The sequence below is a fragment of the Brachyhypopomus gauderio genome, chromosome 2 (assembly GCF_052324685.1).
Source record: "Brachyhypopomus gauderio isolate BG-103 chromosome 2, BGAUD_0.2, whole genome shotgun sequence".
NCBI classification, from domain to species: domain Eukaryota; kingdom Metazoa; phylum Chordata; class Actinopteri; order Gymnotiformes; family Hypopomidae; genus Brachyhypopomus; species Brachyhypopomus gauderio.
The window spans coordinates 28,261,350-28,279,133 of record NC_135212.1 but is presented as its reverse complement, the minus strand read 5'-3'; the positions used below and the strand labels follow the sequence as shown (position 1 = coordinate 28,279,133).

The window sequence follows — 17,784 nt, the reverse complement described above, 5'->3', positions numbered from 1 at the left end:
CGTGCCACAGGCAGTAATGCCAGCGTACCAGAGGCAGTAATGCTAGCGTACCAGAGGCAGTAATGCCAGCGTACAAGAGGCAGTAATGCCAGCATGCCAGAGGCAGTAATGCCAGCATACAAGAGGCAGTAATGCCAGTGTGCCAGAGGCAGTAATGCCAGCGTATAAGAGGCAGTAATGCCAGTGTGCCAGAGGCAGCAATGCCAGCGTGCAGCACCGTAAAACTCCCGCCTGGCTCACAAGCGAAAGATCATAACAAGTCCCGGCAACTCTAGCATCCTCATTGTAATGCGCTCTTTCTCTCTCTCTCTCTCTCTCTCTCTCTCTCTCTCTCTCTCTCTCTCTCTCTCTCTCTCTCTCTCTCTCTCTCTCTCTCTCTAGTGCTCTCTGTGCATGGACAATTGTACACTGTGGGTCAGTGGATACAGTGCCCCCTGTAGGAGGAACATGTGTATTTCTTGTACAGTGGGGAAAATAAGTATTTAGTCAGTCACCAATTGTGCAAGTTCTCCCACTTAAAAAGATGAGAGAGGCCTGTAATTGACATCATAGGTAGACCTCAACTATGAGAGACAAAATGTGAAAAAAATTGAGAAAATCATTTTGTCTGACTTTTAAAGAATTTATTTGCAAAAAATGGTGGAAAATAAGTATTTGGTCACCTACAAACAAGCAAGATTTCTGGCTGCCACAGACCTGTAACTTCTTTTTTAGAGGCTCCTCTTTCCCCCACTCATTACCTGTATTAATGGCACCTGTTTGAAGTCGTTAACAGTATAAAAGACACCTGTCCACAACCTCAAACAGTCACACTCCAAACTCCACTATGGTGAAGACGAAAGAGCTGTCGGAGGACACCAGAAACCGAATTGTAGGCTGGGAAGACTGAATCTGCAATAGGCAAGCAGCTTGGTGTGAAGAAATCTACTGTGGGAGCAATAATCAGAAAATGGAAGACCTACAAGATCACTACTAATCTCCCTCGATCTGGGGCTCCACGCAAGATCTCAGCCCGTGGGGTCAAAATGATCACAAGAACGGTGAGGAAAAATCCCAGAACCACAAGGGGGGATCTAGTGAATGACCTGCAGAAAGCTGGGACCAACGTTACAAAGGCTACCATCAGCAACACACTACGACGCCAGGGACTCAGATCTTGCAGTGCCAGACGTGTCCCCCTGCTTAAGCCAGTCCATATCCAGGCACGTCTGAAGTTTGCTAGAGAGCATTTGGATGTTCCAGAAGAGTATTGGGAGAATGTCATATGGTCAGATGAAACCAAAGTAGAACTATTTGGTAAAAACACAACTCGTCGTGTTTGGAGGACAGTGAATGCTGAGTTGCATCCAAAGAACACCATACCAACTGTGAAGCATGGGGGTGGCAACATCATGCTTTGGGGCTGTTTCTCTGCAAAGGGACCAGGACGACTGGTCCGTGTACATGAAAGAATGAATGGGGCCATGTATTGTGAGATTTTGGGTGCCCATCAGCAAGGGCAATGAAGATTAAACATGAGGAGATCTGCATGGAGGAATGGGCCAACATACCAGCAATAGTGTGGGCCAACCTTGTGAAGACTTACAGAAAACGTTTGACCTCTGTTATTGCCAACAGAGGATATACAACAAAGTATTGAGATGAACTTTTGTTATTGACCAAATACTTTTCCACCATTATTTGCAAATAAATTCTTTAAAAGTCAGACAAAATGATTTTCTCAAATTTTTTTTTCACATTTTGTCTCTCATAGTTGAGGTCTACCTATGATGTCAATTACTGGCCTCTCTCATCTTTTAAAGTGGGAGAACTTGCACAATTGGTGACTGACTAAATACTTATTTTCCCCACTGTATATCAGGGGCATGTTCGTCTGTGGCTGGAGGAAAGACTAGTCTGTTCTTGGTCATGGAGCTATCATGGCGGTGCGGAGAGCTTGAGACAGGAGGAACTCTCCTGAACGACATGCTCAATGAACTCAATGCTGCTGGGAGCACTGGGAACACTGGGAGCACCCCTGGCTCCAGTCTTCAGGTCACACAGCACCTCCATTCTACCCACTGCACCAAAAAGCTGGGAAATCCCTCAGTGGGACTTTTACCTGCTACTATCCACCATGGCTGCCAAAGATGTCAGGCAAGCGGGGAAATTAATCAGCTTTGTGACAATGTGTGTGAGTGGGGGGGACCAATCCTTTCAGTAGAAATGAACTGAAACAATTTGTGTTTACTATGCAATCAAGGTTATAGCGTGTGTGTGTGTGTGTGTGTGTGTGTGTGTGTGTGTGTGTGTGTGTGTGTGTGTGTGTGTGTGTGTGTGTGTTTGTCATTCACAGAAAATTTCTCTAGGTTATATGGTTGTAAAATTGCAAAGTGCTTGAGACCTGCAGAATAAAATGTATTCGATATTTATATGTTAACTAATTTTATAACTAGGTGAACAAACAGCTAAATGTTATCAGTTCATGGAGTCTCTAAGTGTAATAATTAAGTTTAAAAACACATAATATATGTACTGGAGCTGCAGACACTTCTGGAGTCTTAGAGTGGTAAGAAAGCTGGAGGTGACGTGGCAGTGAGGTGGAATAAAGTGGGTGTGGCCAGTGTGATGGCTGAGGAGAGACACCAAAGAGCTATATAACAAATGAATACAGCAGGTGAATTCAGCTATACCTTAATACATCGCTAACCGATAGATTAGGGACATCTCAATTTAAAATTATTTCTAATGTGATAAATGTGTCTGTTGCCCTAGGGCATTAATACTTTAGAACCATCTAAACGTGCAAGGTTTGGACTGTCCAGTTGGATAAATAGCCGTCTACGGCCACAGAGGCACCATCATTCCTGCCTCAGCGTGGTCTGAGGTAGTTCACGGTAGGAACAAATTCAAATAAAAAAGATGTACTGATTTGTCAGGAAAAATTTGCACATGTGTGGTGCAGGAATACATTTGTATGCCCCCACTGTTTGGGAAACTTCAGCCACAGTTGAAAATCGTTGTGGGTGATGTGATAGAGGAGAACAGTTTCCTCGTTGCGTCTAGTCCTCGGCTGAGTGAGTGTTGTATCAACACGCCAACGGCTTCAGCACCACTCCGCCACCGCCGCATTCGTCTCCAGCACTGCATGAGATCATTGACGACCACATTCACATTCCAGGGGCAAATGGCTCAGACGTGTAACACGCTTATCGGGAGCACAGAGCCGAGCTTAAGCGTGTCCGTTCGCCGAGGCTTTATCCAGCCAGCACTGTGTTCAACACTCATAATGACGGGTCGCTATAAAACAGAACGAAGGGTGTGAAAACGCGTAAAAGCTACAACTTTGGAAAGGAAAATGTTACACACGCATAAATAAATCTGGATTCTCAGGATTCAGATATAGATTTTCCCACAGAAAAGTGACAGTATGGCTGTGAGTCTTTTGTGTTGAATCCTTGTGCATCAGATCTGTCGGTACGCCATTGCTGTCGGGGCGTAGGGGATGATGGAGTCCATGGAAAGTTCTCAGTGCAGGAAGTGCCAGCAAACTTAAGTGGCACCGGTACTCATTTCCCTTCTGTCTGTCACACCTCGCTTGACAGAAGAGAAGATGGAACCACCACGTCCTTTCCTACTTGGGGTTAAGACTGCAGATATAGGCAGTAGCTCAGCACTAATGAAATTACGTTTCATATATAGCTTATGAACCAAAAGGCTTCATCTCCTGCAAGGGAGACATACACTAACTGATATTTAGGGGATTTATATTTTCCATTGATATTCCACTGATCCAAGGTTTGTTCCACTGATCCAGGTTCTGTAAGTATAATATTTTCCAGTGATTAGTAATGATTTTTCTTCATTTTAGGTTCTTCATAATGGTGAGCATCACCACCAGCAGCAGAGAGGAAAATAGTGAGGTGGGTTCACCTGCAAAATTTACTGATTTATAACGTTGCCAAGAGAGTTTGATGTGTTGACCCACCACAGGCATGTTCAGTACATGTGTTAGTGAGTAGCATGAGCAAACTTGAGTATTTACCAATTTCACCTTAGATATTTTTTGGCCTGTGTAAAGTGTAGTGTGAATTACTTAAAGTGAATTTGGTGTTGTTACACCACACACAACGTAATTCAGAATATTGCTATGTTTTTTATCTTCTTTCTCTTCTATCTACTTTACTGATCAAATGGCTACCATGGAAACAGAAAAATTACCAAATGGACTTTGATGAACAGTATTTATTTTTAAAGGGACAGTACAACAGTGCAGTTGTGCTACTGAACATGAAGGCAATGTCAGTTGAGACATGTTTGGACCCATTTTGTTGGACAAACCAGACTTGTGGTACTGTCTTCTCAGTTTTGGTTCAATTGCAAGGGAAGTATATTTTTCTCACAAGCAGGTGATGAAGATTGTTCAGTTTCTTATGATGGGATATGGACCATGGACATCACCCCATTATAATATAGATCCCAACTCCTGACTAAGTACAACAGATTTTGTTGTTTTTTTGGAATAAAAACATTAAATTGTGACTATTAAATGTGAGCAGATTATCATGGACTCCATAGTGGATTATGGTGTTTTCTCACAACATCCATGCAGTAGAGGAGCTTTCTGGTGTCTGGCTGGAAATGCCACATCGAATATGGTAAAGTGATCAGTTATCACCAGAATATTTCTTGTGTCTTGGATGTTGGATTCAAGGGACATATAATCCATGACTGAAGTGCAGGAGGTCGGGATGGCTTAATGCCTCAGAGTAATGAGAGATGCTGGTGTATAGCAGAGGGACCCTGGACACTGGGAACCTCTTAGTCTCTTCCATTCAGTAAGATGCCTTTAAAATTCTTAATCCTCTGTTTCCCACAAAAATCCAACATGTTTCTTAGGAGGATCTTGAGGCCATCAACACAGCCTGTCCAGCTCTGTGCTCCATCGTATTGTCAGAGTTGCTAGCCAACATTGTCCAGCTGGATATAGCTTTGCAGGAAATTTAGCATACTACCCATTTTAATGCCAAAACTTCAATTTCTTGGCAGGTTAATTGCTCTCACTCTTAGATAACCCTAATCTGACAATAGGTCACCACTCTCATCCTCACTGCTAAACTCTAACCCCCCTTTACAGGCAGCAGTATGAATACATGTATAGAATTTGCAATAATAGGAGATGGTGTTAATTAATAAATGGGAATTCTGAATGCAGTGTCACATTTTGTACCTTTTGTATGTTTTGACTTTTCTTGGGTGGACATTATCGCTGAGAGAGTTTAGTGGTTTGGTTATCTTTGAATAGCCTTCAACAAAATTCAGATAATACACAGCAAAACGAAGAAAGCACTTGAGCCCTTTTGAATTGGTGGGATAAGGCCATTTTCTGAAAGCACACATCTTTTAAGGGTCAATGTGGACTCTAGTAGCATTAACAATATGCCGTAGGTATTTAGCTGAAGTTTTGAAAAAATGGCACTTTTCTGATGCCAGCTTCACCCCATATTGCTTCAGTCCATTCAGTACTTATTGCTCTTTAGTGTTTGTCTACTGTCTCAGAGAAGGTGATAATATCATGAAGAAAGTAGAAGTTCAGTCTGCTTCTCCAGTGCTCTTCTCCCGGATGCACTGAAATATGCTACTAGCATTTGTCACTCCCCGTAGCAAGATATTAAATCCCACAAAGCCAAAGGAGCACATAAATGCCGCCTTGTGTTTGGCCTTTTCGGCTACATCTACTTGAAAATACCCAGACTTCAGATCCATGACTGAAAATACCCAGACTTCAGATCCATGACTGATGTAACACATCTACTCCTGCCAGCAAAAGTAAGACAGGCCGTTAACATTCATCTAGGGTTCCCTTGATTAACCCACAGCACACACATGACGTGTAACTCCTCATGTGCGTCGTCTTGGCTGCTGGCGTGTGTGTCTTTCTCATCATCACAATGTGACCCTTGTTAATTGGTCATTTGTTACATCTGTCCTTAGTTAACATCTTTATTATGTATATTTAAGGCCCTGTTTGTATTAGTCTGTTGTCAGGGTTTGATCCTGTGTATGTGTTGGATGTCGTGCTTTATGCTAGTGTACTTGCCTTATTGAGTGCTACTTGTTTACCCATTTATAGTGTCATTTTTATACCCTTTACTCTGTGTTTCTGTCTGATCCAAGTACGGGTCGTTTTCCCTTCACAGTGGACTATCTAAAGTAGAAAGGAGATCTTCAATTAACCAGGCTCAAGGAATTAGAACTCACGGAATCATGTTCACAGCATGGAATTCTGATAAAAAACTAAAATAAACAACAACAAAAAAAACAATCAAGGCTATTTTGTTGTTGGTCCTCTGCCACCAAAAACAGCCTATTATATACTACACCTGTACTGACTGGGCTCCAAATGTATGCAGTATGTGACCAAAATACATTTCCCCATTAGAAGAAAGATATCCTGATGGCATCATTAATAGTTAAAAGTTAAAACTATTAAGATAGAGTTTCTTATCTTATTTACTTTACTTTTTATTATCTTACTTACTTCACTTTTTACTTTTTATGTTATTTTAATATTTTTATCTTTAATTTCTTTTAAAATTTTCTTGTCTTTTTGTCTTTGTCTTATCTCCTTTTAATGTTTCTTTTATTTATACTGTAAAGCACTTTGAGTTACATGTATGTATGAAAGGTGCTATACAAATAAAGATTATTATTATTATTATTATTATTATCATTAGAGTTTCATGGTGACTGCATCCTTTCTTGCATGGGTGGTGGAAAATCTTTCAAAAGTGGGTGAAACCATCATACGTTCAAATGACCTCATAGTATAGTGTGTGTTTGCTGCATACTATACTAGTATATAGTATACTATACTATAATAGTAGGGGACCAGTATTCAGTATAGAGTATATACTGACTGCAACATGTAGTTTACAGTATATACTAATAGCATCTTTCATAGTGTGCAAATTCAGCTTTATTCAGCTGATCAATGCATAGACTAAGTTCTCCATTCTTATTCTTAACCGCAGCAATGAGCAACACAGTTGGACTTGCGGATTCTCTGATGATTTGTGCATTCAGGAGTTCTCACAGATGTTGTTTGACAGCTTGTTTGCATAGATTGATTGGTGTTGGTCTTTCTTTAAAAGGTTTTTTGTCATCTTGTTTAATGTCATTCTTCACTGCAGTTGTGATCAAATATACAGTTTGTCAACTGCAGAGATTTCAGGTAAGGAATTTAAATGACTAACATGTCTACTGCACGTCTCAGGAATTGATCAGTCTTCATGGTCAATAGATTATTCTGTGGCTCACAGTCAATTTAAGATGTCTTTCTGTCTAAAGGCATGATACAATGAACAGGAAACTCAGCAAATCCTCATTTTGTGTGCAGCATCACATTACAACCAATCATATTCCTGAGGCCGACTGGGATCTTGCTTAAAGCTTTATACTGGATGTTCTGGTTCAAGAACTAAACCAACAGGCAATGGGAGGATTATGAGAACCAACCAATGTGGAATAGCTGTTATTTTTCAGAAATTTTACCAAAAATGCAAACTGACATGACAAGTCTGATCTTTGAATCCATGAGCAGCATATCGTAAGAGCAGCGTGCACTCACTGCAGATATCAAATCTTTGTAGGAACGTTGGCCCCTAATGTTCTACACAAAAAAAGAGTTTTTACTATTATTTATCTCAATTAAATGTAGATCTTGCCTGCTTAAGTGGTAGTCTTGAATGTTCAGGGCAAGTGCATCTGAAGTAAGTAACATGACGTAGCATAGAGTGTCTGAGATAGTGTCTGAGCATCAAGAACTGAATCACATTGGATGCCTTCAACAAAGGCATAATACCATAGACCATCAAGTCCTTGAGGTAAGATTTAAATTTTGTGAAACTGCAGTGGTTTGGTCATTTAGCTCAGCTCTAGAACAGGCTGCAACATTACTCCATTACTCTAGAATAGGCTGCAGCATTACTCCATTACTTGGGGCAAGTTTGATAGGTCTGCAGCTCTTGCATGTTCTTCAGAAGGAGCTCCTAGTAGTTTAAAGATGCCTCAGATTTATCCCTTGGCTGTGTGTTTTTCTCTTTCAGCTATGAGTTTTAAAGATTTGGACATTTGAAGCAGAACTTTGTCGTGAGAGACCGTGAAACAAATGACACTCCAGGAGTTGTTGCACTGACAACTTGACAGCTGGTTTTCACTGGAGCACCTGAGGACTTTCACTAGCCTGGTTTAGACTATTGACTCTTTCACTGTTTCATTGACCGAGGATTACAACCTCTTTCAGGAGATGATGGGATTCATCAGTTTTCTTTTTGATTTAGAGGTAGCGTGTTTGCAGGTTTGGGTGGTTCTTCATACTGTGAATCTTGGATCCATCTAGATGTCCATGAGTAATCCCTGATCTCAGTATTCTCTATAACCCAGATTCAGCAGGTACTTGTTTGAGTCAGCAGTAATGCATTTAATAAGAAGTGCTTTATTTCTCAGAAGGTTGAATAAAGGTTTTTCTTCTGTATTTTGGTTGGAGCTAAGAAAGTTAGCAAAGAGGTCTTTCCAATCTTTTGCCATTTCAAATGCATACTCAAGCTGAGCTAAGTGGATTCATAATGTCTGCAGCTGGACTAAGTAAGTTCTCCACATTTTTTATCACTTGATGAATCACCTAGAAGGAAATCAACCTGTGTGTACCAAGTGACATAATCAAAAATTTGGTTTGGGAATTCTTCCTGAGAAGGTACAAATCTTACTCTACCTAACATGTAAAGGAGTTGATTCATTTTGAACAGGATGTTCAACACCAACATCCTGAACATGTGTATGATTCACTTCACTCTCATCAACATGGTGGAGTAGTCAGTGCACCACAGAATGATGCGTTTACTGTGATCTGCCTGAATGCTGAAGCATCTTGTTGAGCTCCTGCTTCACTGTAGGAGCTGGTGGTATGTAGAGTAGTGTGGAGTAGTGTGGGGGTGTGTGAGTGTGTATGGAGTAGTGTGGGGATGTGTTTGGGTGTGTGGAGTAGTGTGGTGGTATGTAGTAGTGTGGGGGTGTGTTTGGGTGTGTGGAGTAGTGTGGGGATGCGCATCACCTCCCTCAGCGTGGTTTGAGTATGTTGAAGTTTATTCTGAAGGGCACTAACACAGCATACTGTGCTGCTTCCAGAAACAGTATTTACTTTCAAGTATTTGATTTGCTAATTCTTGCCATAGCTCTTCGTGACATATGTCTGATTGCGTGAAGTGGAAAAACATGCTGATACGACTAGTTTGGCATGTGTATCGGCTGGTATTGGAAAATCATTATTTAATAATCATTAGCAAAATGTGTTATTATTACATTTTGAATTTCTGTAGTAAATCAAAGATTCTAGAACATGCCACTGATGTTCACACCAATCACATACTTTATAATCAAATACTAGGGCCTATTTCACCAGTCGTCTGTTTCATGAGACGTGCGTAGATGACATCACACTAGGGGATCATTTGGGCTACAATGTCTCAGGCAAGAGAGAGAAATGGGCTCAAATTGCCTAAAAGTACAACATGCTCTTTACCATGTGACAAGTTGTAAGTAGAGGGTATAATATTTTACCTGACATTATTAATCTTGTTAATGAAAAAATGTCCTCACAAATCTTTGGAGATGCATCTGGGCCATGGTACACTGTGGGGTTTTGAACATTACAGAATTAATTGTATTAAACAGATCTATATGTCTATGACAGTTTCTAGAGAGGTAATTGTATAGCTGTCTTAACTGCTTGCTGTTTTTTAAAATATGGTGGGATATTGGCACGTCATCTGTCGTGCATCTCCTCTCTGATCTTCTCCACTCTCTCCTGGGTGCTCGGATGTTGTCATTCAGCCATGGCTGAGATTTAAACTCGGGTTGTCTGAAGAAAAGAAAAAAAAACAACAATCAGGATCCATAGTCTGTGTGAATCAATCATGCAGAATAATGCTGGTGATCAAAGTTACACATGTATCTATGGAAAGACTACGGGACTCAGAAGTGTCTTTGAAATATCTTGGATTAAATAAGCAATATTTATTTTTTGGCACATTTTTTAATTTATTTGTTGGAGGTTGGAGAAGCTACCGTGGAAAAATAAGTATCGCCAACAGACTTATTGTCCAATGTTCCAATGTTTACATATAATGTAACACTAGAACACAGCGCTAGTGCTAATAGTGCTTGCTAATAATAACAGATAATTGCATGGGTTGGGTTGCATTGGAACAGTACCTTAGTCTGTCTATTCTGCAATTTCCATGAATGTTACAGGTTACAATGACAATGACATATTTGCAGGTTGGATGTGGTGTGTGTGTGTATGTGTGTGTGTTCCTGCAGTATACACTGGGATGTATGTTTATTTTTGCTCCCATGCTTGGCTTTAATGTGTGCTATTGCATGAAACACATCTCTGATACCTGTGGTATATGAGAATAATGAATCAACCAACCTCCCATATAATATGAGCTCTTAATGTCTGCACGGGATGGGTGTTCAGGAGTTGAGTGGTTCTCTTGTGGTCACTGGGAGATATACAATTACTTGGATTCAGTAAAGCCTCATTTGGCTTTATTGCTGTAACTGTATGCACTACCATAAAGTGCTCCTTAAACTACAATCATGGAAAATTCTCAAGATTTGAAGAGATTTAACTATGCGCATGATTAATTCTTTTTTTGGTTCATCTATATGGCCAGAAATCAGCTGTCGGCACAGGGTGACTCACAGGAGATTTTTTTGAAAATGGTCACCATTCTTCCCCATGTCTTGAGTGTCTCACTCCACAGCCTGACTCAGAAATTTGCCAGATATTGGCTAAGTTTGGTTACTAGAGTCCTACATAACTGGGCAGAGTGGTCAAGTTAATGCAGATATAAGACCTTTGAAAGTAAATTGAAACACTTTTACTATTGTGGTTTGCTCCTGCTAGTAATTAAAGAACCGCATGAGCAGTTTCGACCAATCAGAAGATGTTGAGACCTGCTTGCTCTCAACATACATTTTTTGAATGCTCACGTTTAGAAGTTGTTACCTATCCTTGTGTATGTCATTAGCTAACTGCTGTTATTGACATAGATTGCTGTGTCACAGAGACACATTTGCATTTGCAAGAGCTTTTTTCTCTAATGTCTGTGCTAGTATTCACTCTTAAGGCTCTTCTGGTTGTATATATATATATAAATATATACTGTATAAACCTCTGCAAAGTATAGAATGACATCTTCAGGTATGTGTGGAGAGGTGATTTTATTTCCTCTGTCTAATGTGTGTGAGAGACTAACATTCTGAATGTAATCAGGAGAATGTGTGTCCATCCGTGTTTTTGCTCTGTTCGTCTGCAAACTACATCATTGTGCTGCAATCTGCTGCAAATCAATCACAACCAGATAAGAGGACCCTGAGTCGGCCATTTTAAAAGGTGTGACAGAGAATATGAAATGACAGTCCACCTTTCTTAACTGAGCTGATGTGAATTCGTTGAAGACCCTCTCACCCTCCGTTATTCCGCCACCACAAACCCGCAGCAATTCCAGATCTATTCTCTCCGCAGGCCGGTGGTGCTCCGGGCTGCGTTTGGCCAGAGCGCGGCGAGCTCCCCTGGGAGAGCACGCTCCAGCGCCCGCACCCCTGGCACGCCGCCAAGAGAGAGACGCCGCTCCGGATCTCAAACGGCCGCTGATGTGCCGGAGCGGCCCGCCGCCTCCAGCGAGCTGATGCATGACGACGCGGCCTGTCACACGGGCCCTCTTTCATCCCGTCTCCCAGGCCCAATCGATGGCTGCACTAAGTCACCGCCGCCATCGCTGTGTGGATATTGATCTTTTATTATTTAATCAAAGGCCCCAGCGAGCGAGGGAGGGGGCGGGGCATGGGCGGGGCATGGGCGGGTTCGGGTAAGCACCCGAGAGGCCCGATCCTCCTGTAGCAGCACAGAGCAAATGGGCTTGATCGGCACTAATGAGGATGCAAATTAACTTGTGATATGCAAGAACAACTCTTGTAGCAAATAGAAGTCAGGCTCAGTCATTCGTGTCTGTATTGTACTTGTATAGTTCCATAAGAATCCCCATGGCTTAAAATGTAAAATGCATATGAACTGAAAACAAAATTCAGAGTACAAATTTACTGTCTGTTAATATCTTAAATGTGCCATAATGTGTGTTTGCCTATTTTAATGGAATCATTTCCACAACTGTTTTGTGATCTACACTGAATGAATGTTTTGTGATGAATTAAACTGAATGAAGTGAAATGAAACTAAACATTCTTTAGTATGGTTTTCCCAATACTGGTTAACATTTGGAACTCTCAGCTTCCTGTTCATTTGTGCGGATGGTGTGGGTGTGTTATTACGTATGAGGGACGCACACACCCACCCACTGCCCCACCTCCTCCACCCATGCCTGTGTTTGTCAGTGCTGGGAGTGCTGCTCTTGATTGCCTTCCAGTGCTCCTGTGGCGAGGCGAATGTGTCCTGCGTCACCTTGTCTCCTGTCCCCCAGAGGCCCCAGACGGACGGGGCATATGGCGGCCCCTCTCCCTGCTGTCTGCGGGTCTCGTCGGCATCTCGGCCAGGACTCTGTGTTTCTCAGCCTCCCTGCCTCACCCTTCAGATCATCAGACATCCCACTCAGACTCCAGGAAGAGTGCGCATTGCTTCTGTTCCCCTTAGCAACCTCAAGGATGAGCAGTGGGAATCACACCAGAATAGTGCTGGTGTTTTCCAGCAGTGACTTCAACATTTCTCTTGAAAATGTCGCGTGGTTGGCTTTTTTCCACTCGGCTCCACAGCCGTGCGCCCTCATGCCTCCTGCTCTCTCTCTGGCAGCTCTGGGGGTTTCTCCTGTTCTGTGTAAATCTGGATGTGGGAGATCGAGACCTAGTTTCTCTCCTCCCTCTCTCCCCTGTCTGCCACACTCTTTAGGTATTCCGCCTCCTCCCCCAGTTCGGCAACTCGCACTGTCTGTCACGTCAGAGGGGAGAATCGGAGAACCTCTATCCTCTCTCTCTCTCTCTCTTTCTGTCTCCCTCTCAGTCCCTCTGTCTCAGGGCTGCAGTCCCCTGTCTTACTGCATGTAAATCCATAGAACCCAGAGGGGGGCCCCGACCTGCCCACTGTTATTCTGGGGAATTCACAGGGATTTGCTGCTCCAGCTCCTGGGCTATTCCTGGCAATCCTCATAGTGCTTAGGGGGGGTTCGTGTATTTTATTTGATTTGGCAGTGCAGTTCAGTCTTGTACACATCTTACGATGCGCATAGTCAAACATCTCTCATCTCTCATCATTTCTGTAAGTAAGGATTATCTCTATCATGGGTTTGATGTTGAGATTGTTGTGATTATTGTTGTGAAATTAAGCGAATTTCACCTTAATCTTCATTCATGTTTTCTTTTTTGCCTTTAAAGTGCGCCCACGCTAGCGCGCACATGCTAGCGCGCCCATGCTAGCGCGTAGCAGCGTCTGACCACTTGTTATCAAGAACAGCAGTTGTGACTTTTAATTATGCTATTGTATTTAATTAAGAGCTGCTGTCTTCCATGTCCTACATTTCACCTGTACCTGCAATTAGGTGTTGCTTTTCACAGCTGCTGACCTTTTACTAGCAAATGTGCATAGATCCTTCTGAGGAGAGTGAAGTTCAGTACTGTGTGTGTGTGTGTGTGTTTCTACAAGGAGAGTGTTATCAAGCCTCTATAGACATTTGTCTTATTCACAGCAGGATGGCTAATTAGTCAGAACATGGCTGCTTCCCTTTCACTCATCGCCTTTAAAGAGCAGGCAGGCCCAGGCAGGAGCACAGCTGTATTCCTGCTGGGGGAAGATCTCATGCCCATGCAGAACTCACCCACGCTGCCGTTAGCTGCACAGCGGGCGGCCTTCGCTATTTCCAAGGATTACTTCATTATGCATGAGGGCATTTTTACTCTCTCCTCTCCTTGCTTGGCCTCGTTTGGCCCCGCCCCTCTTCCGTATGCATGCAGCAGTACTCTGGAGCAGGCTCCGCCCAGCCCTCTCCCGCCGGCCCCCTTTGGTCCCACCTCTCTGGGTCAAGGTTGCACAGAGATTTTCCACTTCACAGACTGTAGGGAGAAGTCAGGGCGAAAACACATAAAGCACAAATCAATAGGGCACTAATATTCAGATGCCGATTTAGGCCCTGACTAGCTGGATATTTTGTGTTACGTTAGGACGGCAGCGCTAAAGGACTCCAGATGGTCACCTTTGCTGTTGTCTTGTCAGTTGGATCTTTATATAAAAGAAAAGAGTGATTACATTTGGACCAGACTGAGCCTAAACCCATGTGAGCCAGCCCTCCACCAATGAGGAACAGGAACTAATTTGGATACATTCGTCATGTTCCCACCAAAATAAATAGATCCCAGAACCTGTAAAGTTCATTCCCAGCTGAAACCAAAGAATAGTAGGTTCTTCAATGCAAACGATGCTGACAGGTGGGAGTGTCACGTTGTAGTGGAAGGAGTTTTGGCACGGTGGAGCTGGATGAATTAATCTGCCAGGGTATTATGGGCTCGATCGTACACTGGGTAACAGACCAGCAAACACGATGACTGGGGCACTGAATTCAGCTACAATAACACTGGTAGCTGCCCCTGCGTGTACATCAGTCATAAATGCTGTTAGGGTGATGACATTAAATATGGGGCTTATATATTAATATTGTTCATTGTCTGTTATTTCATTACATTATTTTTTATTGCTGTCCTTCTTCATATCACCACTTGCTTCAAACATCTGTAGCAGCAGCACAAATTCTCACAGGTAATCTGTGCCCTCAGCCGTCTTGTTACTACCATTTCTGTGGTGGGCTCTGCCACCCTCAGCTCATGACACATCCTCGGTTCCAACAAAGATCGGTGTGAACAGAAGCCGTTCTGATGGCACAAAGATTCTCAGAAGCACACGCCGTAACGGTCGGTGGACCTCTAAACCAGAAGCGCCAGGTTCTGGCACGTTGTGCCACATTCGCTGTGCTACATCGGGGGTGAAGGTGAGGCTGGACTCACATTTCCAGTGGAGTCTGAATATATCTGAGCTACTTCCCCCCCTCCTCTTCTCCCCTGCTCACCTCTGCATGCCTTTCACTCTTTCATGCTCATTCCTGTCCTCCCTCTGTCTCCCTCCTTTTCTTCTCCCTCCCTCTCCCCTCTCTCTCCTCCTCTCGTCCTCTCCTGTTGGGCCCCTGTGAGCACGAGCAGGAAGCTGTATGCTAATTTCAGATTTAATGATTAATTAGTGGCTGGCTTGTTTTTCTGAGAACAACCACTGCCACAAACCCTTACATTGTTTTTTTAGAGCATTTCTTGTGAGTGAGAGAAACTGTACACACACACTGGCACACACTCACACACGCAGCATCATCGTCTTGACGAACCAGAGGAAGACCAGAGGAAAAAAAAAAACAAATTCAGATGAAACCCGCCCAGGAACATTCACAGGATAAAACGAATGCACTTTTGTGTGTGTGTATGTGTACATGCATGTACGTGTGTGTGTGTTCATGGTGTAGTTATGTAAGCAGATCAAATGGCCCTGGCGTCTGTAAGAGGATGAGTGGAGTTGTCCTCTTGAAGCCCTGACAGAGTGAGCCACTCTTCATGTGTGTATTGTGCTGTTTCCTCACGTCACCTCCGCCTGCCGCGCTAAATGTTACACATTAAAGTAAAACCACCAGCCTGCCTGAGAAAGGCTGCCACACAGAGCAGGAAGCCCTGTCTCACACTCAGTATGGTTCACTTGTGCAAAAGACTTCTCTCCGATTCCCATGGTAACAATTCTTGGGCTATCAGACCAGCGCCATGTTGTGTTCTGCTCCTGTATGTCATGACAGGGTGTTGGTACAACAGAATGGGCAGCATACAGTTATTAAACCAGCATAGCAGATTCCTGAACATAAACACAAGCCCTTATAGTAGTGCCACTATCAATTATGACCCTTCCTCTTGATTGGCCGTCTCTCCTCCAATCAAAATCAGGATCAGAACTTGATTCATAAAACTACCCTTACTCAGCAGGATGAACTGCACAAGCAAGCAAACCTGCCCTGACCCAACTAAGCTTGGGATATGAATATAACCAGAACCCCCCCACACATACACACACACACACACGCACACACACACACACACACACACACACACGCGCACACACACACACACACACACACAAAGGAAGTATAGAGATCCCTTCTCTGAGTTTCTATCTGCATATCCTCTCTTCACACTCCCTGTTGTCATCTCTCTAGATGAATTTGGAGCTTTGCGTGATTATTTGAAGTGTAGTAAATCTGTAGAATATTGTGAGGTGGTAAAATTAAGCTCATTTTCCACAGGTGCAGGGTGTTGGGCCCTTGGTGTGATGGCAGTATGGTGGCGTGACGTATGTCGGGCAGCATGTGTGTAAGTCACTGAGCCATTGCGGTGTGTGTGTGTGTGTGTCACTAAGCCATCATGGTGTGTGCGTGTGTCACTGAGTCATTGTGGTGTGTGTGTGTGTGTGTGTGCGTGTGTGTCACTGAGCCATCGCAGTGTGTGTGTCCCTGAGCCATCGCAGTTTGTGTGTGTGTGTGTGTGTGTGTGTGTGTGACTGAACCATCATGGCTTGACTCCGTGAGTCACTCTCTGATAAACAGGAGCAACAAGATTCACTGACACACCACTGTAAGGTGGAGAGCAGTGGATCGGATCTGTTCTCATCTAATAATAACACCACAGTTTATTTTTATAGCCCCTTCTCACAAGTTTAAAAATACAATACAAAATATATTAATAAAAATAGGAGGGAAAATAAATTAGAGAATAAAATGAATTAAAGAACAATAATAGACATAAAATATATTTTAAATGTACATTCTAATATATTCTAGATATGATTCTCCAACACCATATTTTAATCTTATTAGTGGTTAATTAATTAAATACGTTTTAGCATTCGTGTCTTAAAACCATTAAAAAATATTATATGACACTAAATCATGAAAAGAGTGGGGTCTGGTACATCACTGCAGTCCCTGAGAGCTCTAAGCTCTGTCTGTTTGGATTACGTTGTATCAGTGGCCTGTGTGCACCGAGGACGTTAAAGGAATCTTGAAAGGACGCTGCAGTGTGTATCTGGCAAACGGTTCATCCCAGTCTGTAAAGAGATGTAGAATCAGTGTTCTGCTTCTTACAAAATGTCTCTCAGTTAACAGTTTTGGCAGATAGATACAGTCCCAGTTCAAAACCCGTGAGCCGCTCGGCTCCAGCTGTGGGTGGCATTGTTTATGTGGTGGAGTGTATGTGGTTTTGTGCCCATGCAGGCTGCATGGACGTTTTGTGATGTTTGCAATTAAAAAATAAATGAAAACACTGAACAGTCACCTTGAGGCTCATACATGTAATTTAATCACCGATATTTCAGCCTTGTAGCAATGCCATTTACGAAGTAGACAAGCACATGATGATGAATAGTGCATGTCTTCACTCAATGAAGATGAACATGCATACACACCTGGGTGTGTACATACACACATTCTAGGGCATCAGTTGCAGAAGAGAAATGCGACATTTCTCATTCACTACAGAGGAAAATTTGCATATTTTTTGCTGCTTTCTAAATGTCTAATAGAAATTACACTAGGAAAGTACAAAAACAAATATCTGTGAATGTGAGACATTCTGTAGTGACTGTTGCAATGATAGGTAAATATGAACCGTGCATTTTGGTTGGAAAGAGAGACGCTCTCCAAAGTGGCTTCTTAATGT

General features: G+C 42.7%; 1 long non-coding RNA gene across 1 annotated transcript; it reads left to right on the top strand.

Moving 5' to 3' along the window:
* The first annotated feature begins 2,570 nt into the window (after positions 1–2,570).
* LOC143508833 (uncharacterized) lies at positions 2,571–5,745 on the top strand. The gene is made up of 4 exons (XR_013129502.1): positions 2,571–2,656; positions 2,755–2,876; positions 3,851–3,902; positions 4,192–5,745. It is a non-coding gene; the product is annotated as an uncharacterized LOC143508833 (long non-coding RNA).
* The last annotated feature ends 12,039 nt before the right edge of the window (positions 5,746–17,784 follow it).